Below are 20,371 nucleotides of genomic sequence, written 5' to 3'. Positions count from 1 at the left end.
ACACAGTAGGAAGAGGACCCACAGAGCTACTGGGAAGCCATGGGTGGTGCCAGGAATCCCTCACCAAAGGGGAACTGTGGACTGAGTTTGGACTAGTTTGACTTAAGATCAGGATAAAAATAACTGAAATTGTCAACAGGATTGGGACATGACCCTGATCAAGATCCATGTACAAAGAGAGAAACAAGATATACCCCATTTGTTTAAAATAAAAAATATATATATATATCTGGTTTGGATGGTGGACTAGAGGGCGGCTGTGTTCCTTGTTACTCTGTAACTCCGGTTTCAAGCAGAGGATATCTGTTTATTGGTGAGGCAGTTTTTGCTGCTTATTGATCCCCTGCTCTTTACCCCATTTGTCTGCTGTAATCACCTGCAGTCTGCCAGCATATCTACAGTTTTTTTGAGTGCATATTGCTCACAGTCAGGGCCTATCATCCGCCATTTGCCTGCCTCTCGCTTGTCCGTCACCTGCCTTACACATATCCATCACCCAACTCACGAGGTTCACCACCCGATCATCCAACAACAGTCAGCAAACTGATTGCTGACCACCAATGGAGCACCAGCTGCCTGCTGCTGCCTGGAAGTTCACTGTTACAGTACCTGCAGGTTTGAGTACATGTGGCTGCTGCCATTTTGAGGCAACAGCCAGGCCCTATAGGACCCCTGGCCAGACTGACTGAGTCCCATCTCCAGGATCCCTCAGCCCGACCGATCACTCCCTGCCTCGGGATCCTCACATTGACTGACAGATCCCTGCTACCAGGACCCCCAGAACAACTGACTGCACCCTATCACCGGGACCCCAGACCAACTGATTGCACCCGGCCTCCAGGACCCCTGCCTGACCAACCGCACCCTGCCTTCAGGACCTCTCAGCTGACCGTGTCCACACCTTGAGCTGCAGCTCCCCATTTGCCAACACATTTGGAAGCAAGAGCAGCCATCTTGGATAATCCTGGAAGCCATAGCTCCAATCTTTACATGGGGAAAATCTCATTCTGATGCCTACTGGAGACTTGAAGCTCATTGTCAGGTACATTTCATGCATCAAGCTACTGAACTCTGGGAGGTTTCATTACTATATGACTGTTATAGTGTAGATTTTCTTCTTTCTCCTTATTAAAATAATTTACATTTTTATTTCTTTACTTTTCCTGCTCTCTTTTCCTTTTGCTTACCTGTTCCCTCAGAGTTTCTTTCTCCATTTTTTGCAAGCTAACATCCAATTTCTTTTGATTACACTTTCACACTTTCTATTATCTAGAACTTCTGTATATTCTATTTTTATCCCATTAAGAGCTACATTCTACATCTCTCTGCATCCATTTGTCTTCCATTAGAAAGTGCAGACCTTATTGCAAATCTGTTTGTTTTACTGAAGATAATATTTGAACTCATTCTGTTTATTATGACAATATCGTTTTTGTTCTCAGAGGGGCTATTTGGTCTACGATTGCGTAGTGTCTGAATTGGGCACTGCTAATATTGATCTCCCCTTAAAGAAAAGGTTTTGGGGCCGATGCAATCTCAGTTCTTCTTGAATGGGATCTTGATGGCTGCTTCAATCATCTGATTATTGGGCTCTCACTTCTTCCTCTTCCAAAGAATATTCTATCAGAGATTCTCCAGGGTCTCACCAAAATGCTGAAGTTGGCCTCAAACTTTGATCTTCCTGCTCCCGCTTCCCGAGTCACTGGGATTACAGGGTCTTGCTAAGTTGTCCATGGTGGCCTCAAACTTGTGATCCTCCTGCTTCAACCTCCCAAACAGCTTGGATTACAGATGACCACCAACGTACCAGGAGGAATAAATTCCAATGAGTGTGAAAATACTTCAACAAAAAAGAAAATGTCAGAGGAGTTTGAAGCCAGTAATAAACATGCCATTTGCTACTATAGATATTAAAGATGATTATGAAAACACATTGTTGTTTGGTTTTTTTCCTCTAGTCACTGATGTACCTCCAAAAAATTCGAAGAGGAGGGTAGGAAATGAACAGATCACAAACGATCAAATCAAGAAGAGGAAAAAAAGGCACAAAGACTATCAAACCAACTATTTCCTATCCATTCCAATCACTGATAAAGAGATTACAGGAGGAATTAAGATCCTGCAAAATACAATAATACAACAAGATAAGCGATTGACCAAAGCAATGGTCAGTGATGGTTCCTTTCATATTACTCTGCTAGTGATGCAGCTGTTAAATGAAGATGAAGTAAACATTGGTATTGATGCGCTTTTGGAATTAAAGCCACTCATAGAAGAAATCCTCCAAGGCAAACATTTGATTTTGCCCTTTCAAGGGATTGACACTTTTGGAAATCAGATTGGCTTTGTGAAGTTGGCATAGAGATCATATAAACCCACTTTTGGAGATAGCAGAGACTGCAAAAAAGACATTTCAAGAAAAAGGCATCCTGGCAGGAGAAAGCAGAAGTTTTAAGCCTCACCTAACCTTTATGAAATTGTCAAAAGCACCATGGCTTCGTAAGAATGGAGTGAAAAAGATAGACCCTGAAATGTATGAAAAATTTATCAGCCACAGGTTTGGAGAAGAAACATTCTCTTGCATTGATCTTTGCTCCATGCTGAAGAAGAAACAAAGTGATGGTTATTATCATTGTGAGTCTTCAATTGTGATTGGCTGACAGGGAGATTAAGAAAATTTTATCTTAGACTGATTAAGATGAAGTTATTTCAAGCATATTAGAAGAGGGCACAGGGGAAAAAAAGTTTGCATCCAAAGGAACTGTATACGTTTTGTTTCTACTATTTTTAGTAGTTGGAAGTTTTCTCTGTTCAGAATTATGAAGTAGTTTAATAAGAACCAGGAACAGTGCATTTCATTATTTCCTTGATGACACAAAAATTTGGTGGCCATATAATTTATCATTCCTATAGCATATTTGTTCTAAGTGTGAAAGGGGGATCTGTTGTTATGATGCTGGGAAAAAGTAAGAAAACAAAGACTATATGGTTTAACTGAGACTTATGTCACTTCGCCTAGAAAGTATAACGTTCTTGAACAAGAAGAACCTCTGATGTATTAAACACAATTTTATTTGCCAGTCTTGTTCCTTTTGTAACCTATTTGTCCTCTTCTATATTTCTTTAATGAAACATGTCTTCTAAAAAGAAAATATTTGAAATTTCATTGTTATATGTCCCTAATAAAAATGAAAAGCAGCTGATAATTGGGAAAAAAAAAAGGTTTTGGAAACCTATAGGGCCACTCTAAGCCTATAGGGGGAAATCTGCAATACCCCAGATCTGCACTGCTAGAGGGGAAGATACATGAACAACATGAAAAAACAAGGGAAAAAATGATTCAACCAAATCTAGAATCTATATTAATAGAATCCAATGACAGTATGTTAGCAGAAATGTCAGAAAAGAACTTCAGATTATACATGATTAAGATGATTTGCGAAGCAAAAGATGAGATAAGAGAGCAAATGCAGGCAATGAATGATAATGCCAATAAGCTGTAAGAGCACCTGCAGGAAGTAAAAGATCATTTCAACAAAGAGATAGAGATTCTCAAAAAACCAAACAGAAATCCTTGAAATGAGGGAAACAAAAAACCAAATAAAAAACTCAATGGAAAGCATCACAAAAGACTAGACCACTTGGAAGACAGAACCTCAGACAATGAAGACAAAATATTTATTCTTGAACACAAAGTTGCCCAAGCTGAGAAGATGGTAAGAAATCATGGACAGAATCTCCAAGAACTATGAAACACCATGAAAAGACCAAATTTAAGAATTATTGAGATTGAGGAAGTCACAGAGATACAAACCAAAGGAATGAACAACCTATTCAATGAAATAATATCAGAAAATTTCCCAATCCGGAAGAATGAAATGGAAAATCAAATACAAGAGGCTTACAGAACAGATCCACACCAAGGCACATTACAATGAAAATGACTAACATTCAAAATAAAGATAGGATTTTGAAGGCTGCAAGAGAAAAGCACCAGATTACATATTGGGGGAGACCAATAGGTATAGCAGTTGACTTCTCAACCTAGACTCTAAAAGCTAGAAGGGCCTGGAACAACATATTTCAAGCTCTGAAAGAACATGTTTGCCAACCAAGAATCCTATACCCAGCAAAACTAAACTTCAGATTTGAATATGAAATAAAATCCTTCCATGATAAACAAAAGTTGAATTTACAAATAGAAAGCCTGCACTACAGAATGTTCTCAACAAAATATTCCATGAGGAGGAAATGAAAAACAACAATGTAAGTCAGCAAAGGGAGGAACTGCCTTAGAGAAAAACCACTTAAAGGAGAAACCAAGCCAAATTAAAAACCAAATATAAGCCCAAATGACTGGGAATACAAATCATATCTCAATTATGACCCTGAATGTTAATGGCCTGAACTCATCAATCAACAGACATAGACTGGCAGAATGGATTAAAAAGAAAGACCCAACAATATGCTGCCTGCAAGAGATTCATCTCATAGAAAAAGACATCCACAGACTAAAGGTGAAAAAATGGGAAAAAACATACCATGCACATGGACTCAGTAAAAAAGTGGGGGTTTCCATCCTTATATCAGATAAAGTGAACTTCAAGCCAAAGTTAGTCAGAAGGGATAAAGAAGGACATTTCGTACTGCTTAAGGGAGCCATAAATCAGTAAGACATAACGATAGTAAATATTTATGCCCCAAACAATGGTGCATCCCTGTACATCAAACAAATCCTTCTCAATTTCAGGAATCAAATAGACCAGAACACAATAATTCTGGGTGAATTTAACTCACTGCTGTCACGACTAGATAGATCTTTGAAACAAAAACCAACCAAAGAAACCATAGAACTCAATAACACAATCAATAACCTAGACTTAAGAGACATATATAGAATATTCCATCCATCAACGAGTGAATTCACTTTCTTCTCAGCAGCACATGGAACCTTCTCGAAAATAGACCATATGGTATGCCACAAAGCAGCCCTTAGGAAATGCAAAAAATAGAGATACTGCCTTGTGTTCTATCAGATCATATTGGAAATCAATGACAAAATAAAAAACAGAAATTACTCCAACACCCAGAGACTAATAATATGCTATTGAATGAAATATGGATAACAGAAAACATCAGGGAGGAGATAAAAAAATTCTTAGAGGTCAATGAGAATGATAATACAATATATCAAAATCTGTGAGATACATTCAAACTAAATAGCTTTCTCTCAGCAAAGGAAACTATCAGCAATGGGAAGAGACAGCCTACAAAGAGGAGGGAGAATATCTTTACCCCTCATACTTCAGATAGAGCACCAATTTCCAGAATATATAAAGAACTCAAAAAACTCTATACCAAGAATACAAATAACCCAATCAACAAATGGGTTAAGGATATGAACAGACACTTCACATAAGAAGATCTACAAGCAATCAACAAACATATGAAAAAATGTTCAACATCTGTAGTAATGAGAGAAATGCATATCAAAACTACACTAAGATTCCATCTCACCCAATTAGAATGGTGATTATCAAGAATACAAGCAACAATAGTTGTTGGAGAGAATGTGGGGAAAAATGTGCACTCATAATTGCTGGTGGGGTTGCAAATTAGTACAGCCACTCTGGAAAGCAGTGTGGAGATTCCTTAGAAAACTTGGAATGGACCCACCATTTGACCCAGGTATCCCACTCCACAGCCTATCCCCAAAGGACTTAAAATCAGCATACTACAGAGATACAGCCACATCAATGTTCATAGCTGCTCAATTCACAATAGCCAGATTGTGGAACCAACCCCAATGTCCTTCAGTTGATGAATGGATAAAGAAACTGTGGTATATATACACATTGGAATATTACTCAGTCATAAAGAATGACAAAATTATGGTATTTTCAGGCAAATGGATGCAGTTGGAGAATATCAAGCTAAGTGAGATAAATCAATGTCAAAAAAACCAAAGGATAAATGATCTCACTGATAAGCGGATGATGACACATAATGGGGGTGTGAGGGGGCAAGAATGGAGGAAGGAAGGATTGTATGGAGGGAAAAGAGGGGTGGGAGGGGTGGGGGGAGGAAAAATAACAGAATTAATCAAACATCTTTACCCTATGTAAATGTATGATTACACAAATCGTATGCTGTTACTCCATGTACAAACAGAAACAACATGTATACCAATTGTTTACAATAAAAATAAATTTTAAAAAAAATCTCTCTCCAGATGTGTCCAGGGAACTTAGAGAAAAGTTTAGAGTCCATTTCTCCCAGGATTGCTGTTATTCACCAGAGAAGAAAGTAAAATTAAGAGATAGGTGACATGTCCACTGGGGAAGCCACAGTCCTGTATTCTCCAGGGGGATCTTGTCACCTTTCTACAGATATTAAAATTATAGACCTGGAGATATAGGACTTAAAAACATCCTTTCCTTAAAACTTACAACTGTTTGATCTCTTCTCAGCATCCTGAAGTCCTCCCCTTTGTCAGACATCTGGGTAAGTGCCTCTGTGTCCTCAGATGCAGAATTAGAGTGCAGATGGGTACTAGAAAGGCTGTGGAAGGAGAGAATTCAAGCCTACCAGTGAAGTTTCTGGTAGCTATAGAGGAGATATCAAATCCAACAGTCCTGCTAGTGTCAGAGGACTGTGTTCTATATGGTGAAATGAGTATATTTTCTTCTACTTTAATTTACATCCTCATAAAATTAATAATTTTTTCATAGGGAATATAAATTAATTTTAATTTCCTTTCATTTTTAATTTAATAGCTTCTAGTTACATAACTTACATATGTCATCTATTCTTGAAACTTTATACATTACTTATTTGGATACATATTATCAGGAAAGTCATATGTTTTAATTTAATATTTTTATTATAATTTTGCTTCTGTCTTCTTCCTAAAGCAAATGAAGCTATTGATTTTATTAGGGACATTTATTGTTTGAATAATTGTAAGTTTTTAAACCTTTAGAAAGAAATTGTGCTCTATGTTCAAAACTTCATTTCATGGAGGGGAAACTCACACTAGTATAAAATGTCTACTTGCATTTTCTCATCAAGTCTTTGCATCCAATTTAATTTCACATATTAAAAGTTTCTTTACCCTGTACTATATCGCTTGAAAATGTCAAATGAGAGGACCAGGATGATAAGGTTTGGAGTAAACATTTTAAAAATATCAAATGAACATGCTAATAGTTTCCCATTCCTGGCTCCAATACACCCGGGAATATAATTCACAATAGGTTGGAGGAAAATTATTTGTGTTCACTACTCCTTTATGTTTTAGTCGCTAAAAAATAACACCATTTTGATTTCTGTCACATGGAAAATGTTTGAATCTGATTTTCTTAGAGGAACATTTAGGTCAGTCAAACCCCATCCTGCCCTGGTTATTGTACCTATATTTCAGATTTTTCCTCAAACTCAATTTTTCTTGTCTTTAGCATGAATAGATAAATGTATCTCCTTTTTTTGTCACTAAGACACAAAGAATAAGATGACATAGGAAAGCCAAACCTGCTGACCAGGAAAGCAGTCCTTGAATCTTCCATCACTACATTAGTCAGGAAGACAGACTCTCCTGCAGGACTGTTTGGGTTTCCCAGCAATGATAGCTGAGGCTCTGTGAAGAAGAACCTCTGGGGAATCCTGTTCCTTTGTTTTAAAGGAACACTTTCTCTTCTAATAGCTTTTCTCAGAAGAAATTTAAAATACTAGTACTATGAATATTATAGCTGTGTGAATCCTGAGCTGAACTTCACAACCCTGACAATTTACAACAGCAACGACAGTTCTCACCTCCATTTCCCTCAAATAGCTGCCGTTCATTTGCCAAAAGTTTGTCCAGGGTTTTACTCATCGTATTGCTGGAAATTTTCACTGCAGATGTTCTAACAAGACTGACATCTGCTGGGTGATGGTTTCACCTTCCATGAGGTGCCAGTCATTTCTCATTTTGCACTTTAGAGATTTCCAACACAAGTAGTTCCACAAGGGAGAAAGTGCTGCCTACATTGATCTCAATCCCAAGTCTGTTTGCTTGAAGGAAGACCTATCTCCCCTGCCAGATTCACTTTGTCCATTTTTATCTTAGTAAAGAGAAGGGGAGGACAGGAGGATTGGCAAGAGTGGTGAAGAAGTGTGATAATGACAATCCAAAGCATGTGAGTCTGTCCATGTGTAGCTCAGTGGTGAGTAATAGGGTTTATCTATTTCATCTCTGAGAGGCAGGATGATACTCACACTGCAAATAAAAGAACAGATGTGTGATTCCCACAGACCTTCAACATGGAATCTGCCCACCCAGAAGGTCCTAAGAACCCAAACTTGCAGTGCAATCTACAGCTTATTTCTACTTCCTGAGAAGCTCTCATTAATTAGGGGGAAATGTATGATGATGCATGTATCATCCAGCCACCCATGATTTTGGTGATTGCAAGATAGCACACTGTCCAACATAACTGCTTCCTTGATCCATATTTTAAAGAAAGTCTTCACCATGAGAGTCTCCCAGTCTTCACAATGAGCTCTAACAAATAAAAGTTCTGAAATTTTTGAACAACTCTCTTTTTCAATTGTGATCTGTTGCACTCATTTACTTACTTACGAGATGTGGATACTTCAAATGAACCTATTTTAGAAATTTTTGTTAGATGCACTTTGATTTACACAACCTCACACACAGAATATCAAGCCTAGGGCAGCTTGATTTCTCCAGTGCATAAAGGATAATATTAGTGCTTGGGACAAGAGGGCACACAGGTACTGGTTTGGCATCCTCATTTCTAATGCCCCTATTTGAGGAGTGTTTCCCAGACCACCACATTGATGGAAAAGAGCTTGTGTTCTGTCCCCTGATCTTCTAGATTCTGAAATTCTGGGTGTGAGTGTAATGGACAGCTGGGAAGGGACATGCCACAGGATTTTGCTTAGTTCCTTTATATGAGTTGTTCCCATTCCCCAGGACACTTTCTAGTAATAATGGTACATCAGCACGGACATTACTATAAACAATTTTACAGTAGTACTATGATATATTTACATAATCATAATCATATAGCCTAGGTGTGCAGCTTTTACTGACATTATTATGGTTCCAAACAGGAGATAGGTGACTAGAAAACTATTTTTCTGGACTTTTTCTGGGCACTACATGGAGAAAGTATAGTTGTGCTTAGGACTAAATCAAATTGTGTCCCTTTCTTTCATGTTTACTTCAGGAAAGAGATAAAGTTTTTTCTTTACTAATACAGAAATTCACTTGCAGAAAACAATTTTCCATCAGCTTAAAGGCCGTGAACAAACCAAGCCATGAATTCATAAATACTTTTGCAAATTCATGGCATCTGTACGCTCCTACTTTTCATTACTCCTGTTTGCAGGACTGCAGATTCTTCTATCACTGTGAACTTATTGTCATCCAAAGGCCATAGGACACAGGCGATTAAAACATTTCATTCAATGAGTGTTTTAAGGCTTTTTATAAGACTCAAATATTTTAAATGAATTAAAACAGATTCTGTAATTCACAGAAATGATAGGATAGCATGCAATTTGTTTTGTTTTGTAATACACTTTTTGTTGTCCTTGAGAGAAGGCAATTTTTAAACATTTTTTTGGTACCAGGGATTGAACCCATATTTAGGGATTAAACACTGAGCCACATACCCAACTATTTTTTTTTTTTTGAGGCAGTGTGTCACTAAGTTGCTTAGGACCTTGCCAAGTTACTGAGGCTTGGCTTTGAAATTGGAATCCTCCTGTCTCAGATACATATGCCTGACCTAAAAAAATTTTAATATTATTTTTTCACATGATAATATGGATCTATTTAAACTTATACTATAAAAATACACATAAATATTTGACTTAAGTGAAATATTTTTATAGTAATGGGAATATGCCATTTATGTTTACATTCATGTCACAATATAAGAAATGAAGTACTAGTAATAAAATATAATCCATAAAGTCTTGGACACATGGACATTTGATTTATATTTTTCTAATCTTTTTTTTTCTGAACTTATCATGGGAAACAATCCCAAAACACTGAATGAGTGGATGGAGAAGATTTTGACATTGTACCTGATCATCACTTGGGGAAAAGACTGTCCTTTCCTAGTGGTGGTAGAGACTTCATTTTCCACAAATACCACATATTGGCAATCATGCATTGAACCTGAAATATTGATCACACAAAATTAAGAAGATAAAAACTTCCCAGATCTATGATCAGGAAGAGAATGAGGAAGATTGTGGATAATGTGTGCCAAAAACTGTTAAGAGGGAAAGTAACTCAGGAGGTATAGCACAATAGGGAGATTACAATTTATAATTAATACCTATAAAACTTAAAATAATCTGAGAAGGGGTTTGCAGGCTTCCAACATAAAAGGATAACATTTAAGAAGATGAAAGTTGATCTCATTTGATCACAACACATTGTATACACATGTTGACCTATGAAACTGGGTCCCATATCTAAGTACAAATAGATTACAATTAAAAATTAAACAAAAATCAACACTCCAGTGTTTTAACACTGTCAGATTTTTATATGGTATTCCATGTTTATGAATACTTAAATTTCCTGGTTTCTCTTAGTATCTTTTTTTTTTTTTTGTATCTGGGATTGAACTTAGGGGCACTCTAAGGACATCTCTAGTCCTATTCTGTATTTTATTTAGAGACAGGGTCTCACTGAATTGCTTAGCACCTTCCTGTTGCTGAGGCTGAATTTGGAACTGAAATCCTCCTGTCTCATCTTCTGAGTCACTGGGATTAGTCATTCACCACTGCATCTGGCCTTTGTATCTTCACTTGCAGATATACATGTTCTGAAGAGCCATGAAAATATTGACCCTCACATGCCTGATTTTCTGATGATTTTTATTTTACAACATGTGGCTTAAAATGATTTAAAATACATTCCTACTATTTCAGATACTTGAATTAAAGCAAAACTTGCCTTCTATTGGAAATATGCCATTAGTAGATCAACATCAAATTGTCTGTATCAAGTTGACACTTTTGCCTTTCAATTTAAAAATTGCTTACTTCCTGGAGATGACAATTGGGACTCTTTTGGAGGTTCATCCTTTAGATGTGGATCAAATTCTTGTTCTTTAATTAAATCTTTACAATGGAATGACTCACAATATATATTAACTGTAACTTCTATTACCACCCTGATTCCAGATGACTGAGTAGAAATCATTGGAATATGTTCCTACTAATTTGATAACTGGACTTGGCTTACTAAGGACAGTTATTCTGGTGATAATAATAACATGTACACAAGATTAATAGCTATACTTGGAATTCAAAGAGAATCCTGAAACACCATCAAATAATACAGATAGTGATAAAATGTTCCAAAATTATGGAGATTTTTTGAGGCAACAACAGAGGTAGCTATTATTAAAAGAACTGAATTAATTCTCCCAGGTCACAATTATGAGAAACTTCATAATTAAAAAATAATGGCCAATATTTCCCAAGGTCATTATAAGCTAGAAAAACTTTCATATGTAGTACTTCAACTTCTTGTACACATAATAGCTCTAGAATTCAGGTAATATTACTTTCCATATTTTATAGATGAGATGATCAGAGGTTAGAATTTTAGACTGCTTAAGATCACGCTTGAATTTAATGGAAGATCACAGGTGCAAATTCAAACCATGTGTCTTAGAGTGTGTAATACTCAATGATGACTCAGTTGATGTATTAAGGATATTAGATCTTGTAATAAACCAGATTAAAGATAGCACAGAAATAATATACTCAGGTATAAGACCACTTCATTGAGTTTCCTTTCTTGAGAGAGTTCAAATTTTTCTCTTATGCAATTCTGCCATTCGAATTCCTCAAAAATTATAGAATTTTCAATATATACTTGAGACTTAAGAAAGAAGAAACACAAGTAATGCACTAGTCCAGAAAACCTTACAATGAGATTATAATCTACAACTATTTTCAATAGCATATGATAATTCTGAATGGACAGGAATACAAGGTACAGTGGGAACCCTACTATTGTTGTATAACCCAGACATATTTTGGTGATAATAAAAAAATGCCATCTGGAGTATGTCAGAGATACTTGAGTGCTGAAGTGTGTAAAGAGTGTATTTGGGTTGATCCACACATTTCCTGATGGTAATAGTATAGGCTAAAATTCATGAAGGTTATACTATTTAAAATAAAGTCTTTTTCTTCATTTTCTCCTAAGTATGGACTATTTTATTCCTTGCCCAAAAGATGAAAAAGACCAATCAATCGTATGATTATATTAGCATAAGACATGCATTTTTCTCTGAAGTTGGCATTGGGATCTCAGCCAACACCATCCTTCTTCTCTTCCACATCTTCATGTTTCTTCTCCAGCACAAGCTCAAGCCCACTGACTTGATCATAGGTCTCTTGACTCTAATCCACCTAGGGCTGCTGATAATTTTGGTGTACATGGCTACAAATAATTTTTTGTCTCAGGACTTTTGGGATGACATCAAATGTAAATCAATCATCTACTTGCACAGGTTTTTGAGGGGCTTCTCCATTTGTGCCACCTGCCTGCTAAGTGTCCTTCAGGCCACCACCCTCAGCCCCAGAACCTCCTGCTTGGCAAAGTTTAATCATAAATCTCCACTTCAGATCGTGTGTTCCCTTGTTTTCTTGTGGGTTTTCTACATGTCCTTGAGTACAATCTACTCATTCTCTGATGCTGCCATCTCCAATATGACCTCAAATGGCATTATATCTATTACTGAAACCTGCAAAATTGTACAAATGAGTTACTTCCTCAGGCATTTATTTTATGCATTGAGTGCATTCCGAGATGTCTTTCTTATAGGTCTCATGGCCCTCTCAAGTGCGTACATGGTGGCTCTCTTGTGTAGGCATAAGAGTCAATTCCAGCACCTTCACAACACCAGACATTCTTCAAGAGCATGCCCTGTACAGAGGGCCACCTCAACCATCCTGCTGCTCACGAGCTTCTTTGTGCTCATGTACTGTTTGGACACCATCTTCTCCTCCTCAAGAACTATGTGGAAAGATGATCCTGTTTGTTTTTATATCCATATGGTTGTGTCCAATGGCTATGCCACAACCAGTCCTTTGCTGCTGATCTGTACTGAAAAACGCATTTTTAGGTTCTTGAAATATTATTGGGTGAGAATAGCACATACTTAGCTACTGATGATAGACAGGTTCTTAATGTGCCAATACACTGGCTACTGAACTGTGAATCATGGCATAGAATATATTCTGTTTGGAATAAATGAATATGGAGAGATCCATGTTTCATTAAATCTGTTATTTTGAGGCATGTGGTATCGCAATACCAGATCTTCACCTCTATTACAAAGCAATAGTAACAAAAACGGCATGGTATTGGTACCAAAATAGACAGGTAGATCAATGGTACAGAATAGAGGACACGGACACAAACCCAAATAAATACAATTTTCTCATACTAGACAAAGGGGCTAAAAATATGCAATGGAGAAAAGATAGCCTCTTCAACAAATGGTGCTGGGAAAACTGGAAATCCATATGCAGCAGAATGAAATTAAACCCTTATCTCTTACCCTGCACAAAACTCAACTCACAATGGATCAAGGAACTCGGAATCAGACCAGAGACCCTGCATCTTATAGAAGAAAAAGTAGGCCCAAACCTTCAACTTGTTGGCTTAGGAGCATTCTTCCTTAACAGGACTCCCATAGCCCAAGAAATAAAAGCAAGAATCAACAACTGGGATAGATTCAAACTAAAAAGCTTTCTCTCTCAGCAAAGGAAACAATCAGTAATGTGAAGAACAAATAGTTTATAAAAATGTCAATCCTTTATCCTTCTGATATCACACAAGGGCCTAACCTACCTGCTTGATGTCAGCAAGCAGTTCCTATGAGGTGGGTTTCACCTTCATGGCCTGGGTTAGCCACTGTAAACATGTGGAGAGTGTACAGCAATTTTTAATGATGGCATCAATGAACTGTATTTTCCCCAACTAAATATGTCAATTTTTATTGCCACAAATTATCACCTGATCCATCAACTGTCCTTTTAATGATCTGTTAAAAAGAACTGAAATGTAAGGACTCAAGTTACCATTTGTACACCAGTGCTCACAGTAGCATTATTAATGAGAGCTCATGTTGGAAACATCTCAAAGTCTAAAAGCATATGAGTGTATAAGCAAAACATTGCCTGGGCATACCATGAAATATTATTCAGCCTGGAACAAAAAAAATGCCTAAAGGAGTAATTCATGAATTTTGAAGACATTATTACAAGTGACCTGTCAGAAATTATCCAATGTTCTAAGATTCTAATGTATAAGGTGGAAATGAGAGTAGAAACCCATATGGACAGAAAATATGACAGCATGAGCTGAGGTGGTGGTTAGTGAGAAGTTCTTATTGGATAGACACAGTGATAGTTTGGGAAGAAGAAAAAATTCTGGGGATGGATGGTGAATGTTTTCAAAATAGTATAAATGTGCTTAATGCCTGTGACCTGCACTCTTAGAAGCATCAAAATATTCAACCAGAGGAATAGGGCCAAAATTGTAATGAGTTGCACTCCATGTATGTAAAATATGTCAAAATACACCCTAGTATCAGGTATGTTTAAAAGCAACAAATAAAGCTGTTGAAATAAAAAGGAGAAAGAATCAAAATGATAAATTTTCTGTTTGTTTACCTTACCATAACAAAAAGTGCCCGATGACCTTCTTTATGTGAAAGAAATATGCCTAATACTAAAGGGCAAGCACCCCATGTTCCCATCCATTTGCAGAAAACAGTAAGTAAAACTAGTACAACAGAATGGAATGGTGGTCAGCAGAGAATGGGAAGAGCAGGGAGAAGACAGATGGAAAGAATGCAGTGAGGGGCACCAGGAACAGAGTGGAGGAATCACTTTAGGGACTTCTTTTGCACAGTAGGGTAACTATAGGTTAAAATGTGTTTCAAAATGAAATTCCCAACACATTAAAAAAGTAACAGTTGAAGAGATGGAAACAGTTATTGCTATGTTCTGGTTACTACAACTTACATAAATGTGCTCAGTTACCATAAGGTATACCATAAAAATCCATATATAAAAATATATCTTTAAAAAGAGTTTCCAGTAACCTTTTAAAGATATGTGAAAAAATTCTCTAAAATAAGAAGAATTTGACATGTCCTAATTCAAAAGATGCAAAAATACAATTTTTAGAATTTCCTAACAGTTTTAAGGCATTTTAGTGAATTGGGTCCAAATCATTTTTTTTTATTTGTTTGTTTTGTTCTCTTTGACCAGGGAGTGAACCCAGTCGTGATTAACCAGTGAGTCACATCCCCAACACTTTACAATTTTGGTTTGAAACAGAGTCTCAATAAGTTGCTTTGGCCCTTGCTAAGTTATTCAAAACTGACATTAAATTTGCAATCCTCCAGCCTCAACATTCCAAGTACCTTGGATTACAGGTGTGTGCCACCTTGCAATTGCAAGGGAGGAGACATTCTTGTTATAGATTCAGTTAAGCAACAGTTGTTGCTTCTCAGTCTTTCAAGGATATGTTGCCTTAGGTACCAACAGTTTCTGGATTTTCTAGGTAATATGTTTCACATGAGGTCAAAATGTCAATTCAAATTTTAGAGAACATGTGGAAAATTAGTGGCCTTGGTAATTCATGCCATGAAAATTATGAATTCATAATGTTGTTTTAATCAGGAAAAGGAAAATATATTAGAGGTGCTTTTCTAAATAGATGTCAGAACTTTATATCATTGAATATTTCAAATAATAAACTGTGGTAAGTGTTGAAATGTCACATATCTCTATTCTACTGCCTCATAATATCACTGCTCCTATCTGGTAATTTTGCCTTTAAATTCATGACCTAAAAAGCAACTGAAAATTTAGGTCTGATTAGGTAACTTGTAGAAAGGTCGTACATGTACACCTCCTAAATAATGAAATGATCAAAATGCAGAACAGCAGTGCCATAATGAATGGTCATGTCCAACTAGCTCAAATGACGGTTTGCTCTGCCACAAGAATTGCAGGAAGTGACAAGTGGAGGAGAAAAGGAGACCTGAGAACACCCTTCCAAAATAGACTCTCCAGACAGCATACAGACATCTGAAAGGATGCTTCACAGCACATGTCATTGGGGAAATAAAATTAAAAGTGCCAAAAGATCCTACTAACCATTCATCAATGGCTCAACCTCACACAAAACCCATTAGTTTTTTGCTGGTTTGTTGCTGAGCCCAAGAAGTCTCACTGACTGTTGCTGGGATGAAAAACACAGTCTTCTAGGGAAGGGGCACTCATTTTTTATCCATAATAATGTAATAATGTTACCCTTTGGTCCAGCAATCACACTTTCAGATTTTGCCCACATTGTTTGTAAACTGATACCACAGAAATGGTGTATGGTGTATGTTACTGAAGGGTCAGTACTTGTCCCTAGTGCCAATTTAATAAGGAGGACATTTTCAAAGTCTTTAATATATATATATATATTTAAATATATATATTTAAATATATATATATATTAGTTGTGAATGATCCTTTATTGTTATTTGTTTCCATTTATGAGAAATCAAACTGAGAATCAAACCCAGTGCTTCACACATGCTAGGCAATCCCTCTACCACTGAACCACACCTCAGTCCTGAGAACACGGTTTTGAGAAAAAAGAAAAGCAGGTATATCATTGGTTTACTAACAAGGGAGAAGCAGATGTTTTTAACATGTTTGTTTGTTTCTTTTTTTTTTTTTTTTTTGCCTTTTTCTTTTGCTTCTTCTTGTTTTTGTACTGGGAATTGAACATAGGAAATTGAACTCAACCACTGAGCTACATCCTCAGCCCTATTTTGCATTTTTATTTAGAAATGGGGTCTGAGTTGCTTAGCACCTGGCTTTTGCTAAGTTTGGTTTTGAACTCATTACCCTCCTGCCTCAGTTTCCCAAGTCTCTGGGATTACAGTTATGTGCCACTTCACATTGCAGAACAAGGGTTTTTGTAAGAAGTTATTCAAAGTCTGCCTTCCAGATACCCCTTGTAAGGAAATTTTGATTCACTTGCTAATTTTGGAAACATCCATTCCATAGGTCATTTGGTGCCATCCCTGAAGTCTGATTTACTTGGTTCCTGTGGTGGGAGTGTGCTCAAAGCTGTCTGGATCTAGGATAGGAAAAGGTAATCTTGCTCACTGCCCACAGTAAAAGAGGTGCAGAGGAAGAAGAGGGAAAAACTTGTCCATTGTAAAAGAAGCCTCAGTGGCAGAGTGGCATGGGCTATATTCAGAGCGTGGGCTATATTCAGGGCTATATTCACTGCTACATATGCTAGTGCTGACAGCAGCTTCATTCACTGACACTGTAAGTTGGAAAGAATACAGACATTCTTTTGGAAATTAATGAAGAAGCAAATGTACTTTTAAGAAATTTCCATTCAACAAAAATGAGTAGTATATTCATTAGCTCAACAACAAAAATGAAACTGAAATTCATTTTACTAAGTGAAAGAACCCAGGATGCAAGAGATACTTCTTTCATTCCATTTATGTGACTTTCCTGAGAAGACAATAGAGAGTAGATGTGAGACTATTTTCACAGGGTTGGACAGAAGAGCAGATCTTGGATGAGAAGTGGATAAGACATGGAATTCTGTGACAGCAGTTCCAGCTGCCCTGGAAGCTGAGGCAGGAAGCATAAGTCCACAAGTGTGAGACCAGACTGGACCTCTCAGCAAGATTCTGTCTCAAAAACAAACAAAAAACCCAGAAACACCAACAACCAAAAAAATATACCGAGGTTACTTTTAATGTGAAGGAACTTTTCTGTACTGTTCTGGCAGGACACATCAATGAATGCCTGCCGTTTTTAAAAAACATGGAATTCATTTTACAAGGACTGATCTCTAATGTGGGGAAATGAAAACAACTTTAAAAATGAAGTGATCTGAGTAACTTTGACACTTTGACAAATGCTGTTTGAACTGGAATAGATAACATCTGCAGTAAAGCATACCAACACTGTTCTCTAATAGGTAAGCAATTTCGTTAGAGAAATATTGATAAGTAATTCATAAACTGCTCTTAGAATGAAAGAAATATGGATAGGGTTGGTAGTGGGCACTGGGCTGTGTGCTTTTGGACAGCAAAGAAACCTTCAAGAAAGGAAGTCTAGACTGAGCCTGCTGCATTGTGTCATGATCAGATACAGCAACATGGACTTGCATAGCTTGGTAAGGATACACATGGAAAAATCCAGAAACAAAGATGAAAGTGCCTAAATACCACAATTAGCATATGTTCAGCTATGACTCCCAGTTCTGTTAAGATTGTCCAGAGCAGTGACAACTACTGCTTTCATGATCCTGCATTATACTTCTTGAAAATTCTTTTAATGAAATTATATTTCAAGAATATTTTTTCTTTTTATTTTCAAAATATTGATACATAGTGCCCTCTTTTTACAAATATTTTAGCAGCCAGGTGTGTGCATGCCTCACCTATAATGCCAGGTACTTCAGAGGCTATAGCAGGAGAATTTCAAGTTGGAAACCATCATCCCAAATTTTGAGAGAATATCTGAACTTAAAAAAAAAAAAAAAGATGGGGATTAGCTCGGTAGTAGAGTGCTGCTGGATTCACATCCCTGTACCACTGTGAGTGTGTGTGTTTGTGTAGTGCTGGGACTCAAGGGACCAGCAGCATGCTAAGCAAGTGCATTGCCACTGAGCTACATTCTCAGTTCCCCATGTAGTAATTTTTTTAAAAATAAATGAAATGAGATTCCAGTTCAAGCCCAGCAGACAGTTTAATTTAAAAAACTGAAAAAAAAAAATAACAAGAAAAATAACAACAGTTGGTGACAAAGTAAAGAAATTGGCATTCCCATAAGTTTCTGGTAGAAATGAAAAACGGCATACAGAAGTACAGAAAGCAGTTTGATGATTCCTATTCCTAAAACGTGCAAAATGAATTATCACGATTCACCAACTGTACTCCCAGTTCTATACCTAAATGAACTGAAAACAGACACTCAAACACTTGTATATGAATATTCATCACAGCATCATTCACACAAGCAAAAAGGTGAGGACAACCCAAAAGTCCATCAACAAATGAATTCCTAGACCAAATGCGCTGTGTGTGCATATACATGACACAAAATCAAAGCAATGCTGATACATGCCACAACATAGATACATATCAAAAATATTAAAGTAAGTAGGCAAAACCAGAATACAAAATCATATTTGGTATAATTCTATTCATGTGTAATATTCAGGACATGAAATTTCAGCAACTGAAAGTGAAGTGGTGGGTGGTCGGCAGGGCCTGGGAGGATGTGCGAGAAAGCATTTGCTTCTGGATACTTGGTTTTCTTTTTTAGTGACTAAAAGATTAGGTAAAAGATAAATGCAATTACACAGCAATATTGTCAGTGTCACTACATTATGTATTGTAAATGGTCACTATTATCATAACTTAACCTAAAAATAATCAGAAATATGACCACACACAACACTGAAAGTCTACTTAATTGCAAAGGATACCACCTCATCATGGTGAATGACAGGAAGTGGGGAGCGAGAAATTTCCACATGTACTCTGCACTCCGGATTCAAACCTTTGCTGGTAACTCTGGCTTCTAGGAGTTTTGAGACTATTATGTGTTGAGTCCTATTCCAGGTTATTTATATACTTTAATCCTTACATTTCCACAAGGTTTACATCCTGTGGACAGGAATCCTGATTTTATTTATTTTTAAAATTTTATTTTGGTACCAGGGATTGACCCAGGAGAGTTTAACTAGAGAGCCACATCCCAAGCCTTTTTAATTTTTTTTTTATTTTGAGTCAGGATCTGCAAAGTTGCTTAGGGCCTCACTAAGTTGACAAGGCTGGCCTTGAATTTGCAATCCCACTGCCTCAGTCTCCTAAACCACTGAGATTACAGACCTGTGCCAACACAACAGATGAATCTGATTTTACAGATAACTAAATTAAGGCTCAGAGACAGACTATTCCAAGCTCACCCACCATGCAGACCCGGGGTATGACTACTCCTTGAATCCCAAACTATTCTTTTATCTATGACAATAATAAGCCTGTTAGTAGTTGTGTCTAGGCAGAAGGGGAGGAAAGTAGCAGGAATTTAAAAGGGGCACCAGAACATGTTTGGTGTAATATCAGTGTTCAGTGTCTTGATTGTGGTGATGGTTTCACAGAGGTAAAAATATATCAAAATACAATGCATTGTTCATTCAATGTGTGTAGTTCATATTAACTGAATAAAGTTTTCTTAAAATTAATGAATGATCTGAGGAGACACCTCA

General features: G+C 36.9%; 1 pseudogene across 1 annotated transcript; it reads left to right on the top strand.

The window, feature by feature from the left end:
- Positions 1-1,791: 1,791 nt before the first annotated feature.
- Positions 1,792-2,660, top strand: LOC306650481 (A-kinase anchor protein 7-like; annotated as a pseudogene). The gene has a single exon. The product of its transcript is annotated as an A-kinase anchor protein 7-like (transcript).
- The last annotated feature ends 17,711 nt before the right edge of the window (positions 2,661-20,371 follow it).

Source organism: Sciurus vulgaris (assembly GCF_902686455.1).
Source record: "Sciurus vulgaris genome assembly, chromosome: 19".
NCBI classification, from domain to species: Eukaryota; Metazoa; Chordata; class Mammalia; order Rodentia; family Sciuridae; genus Sciurus; species Sciurus vulgaris.
This window is presented reverse-complemented; position numbering and strand designations above follow the sequence as displayed.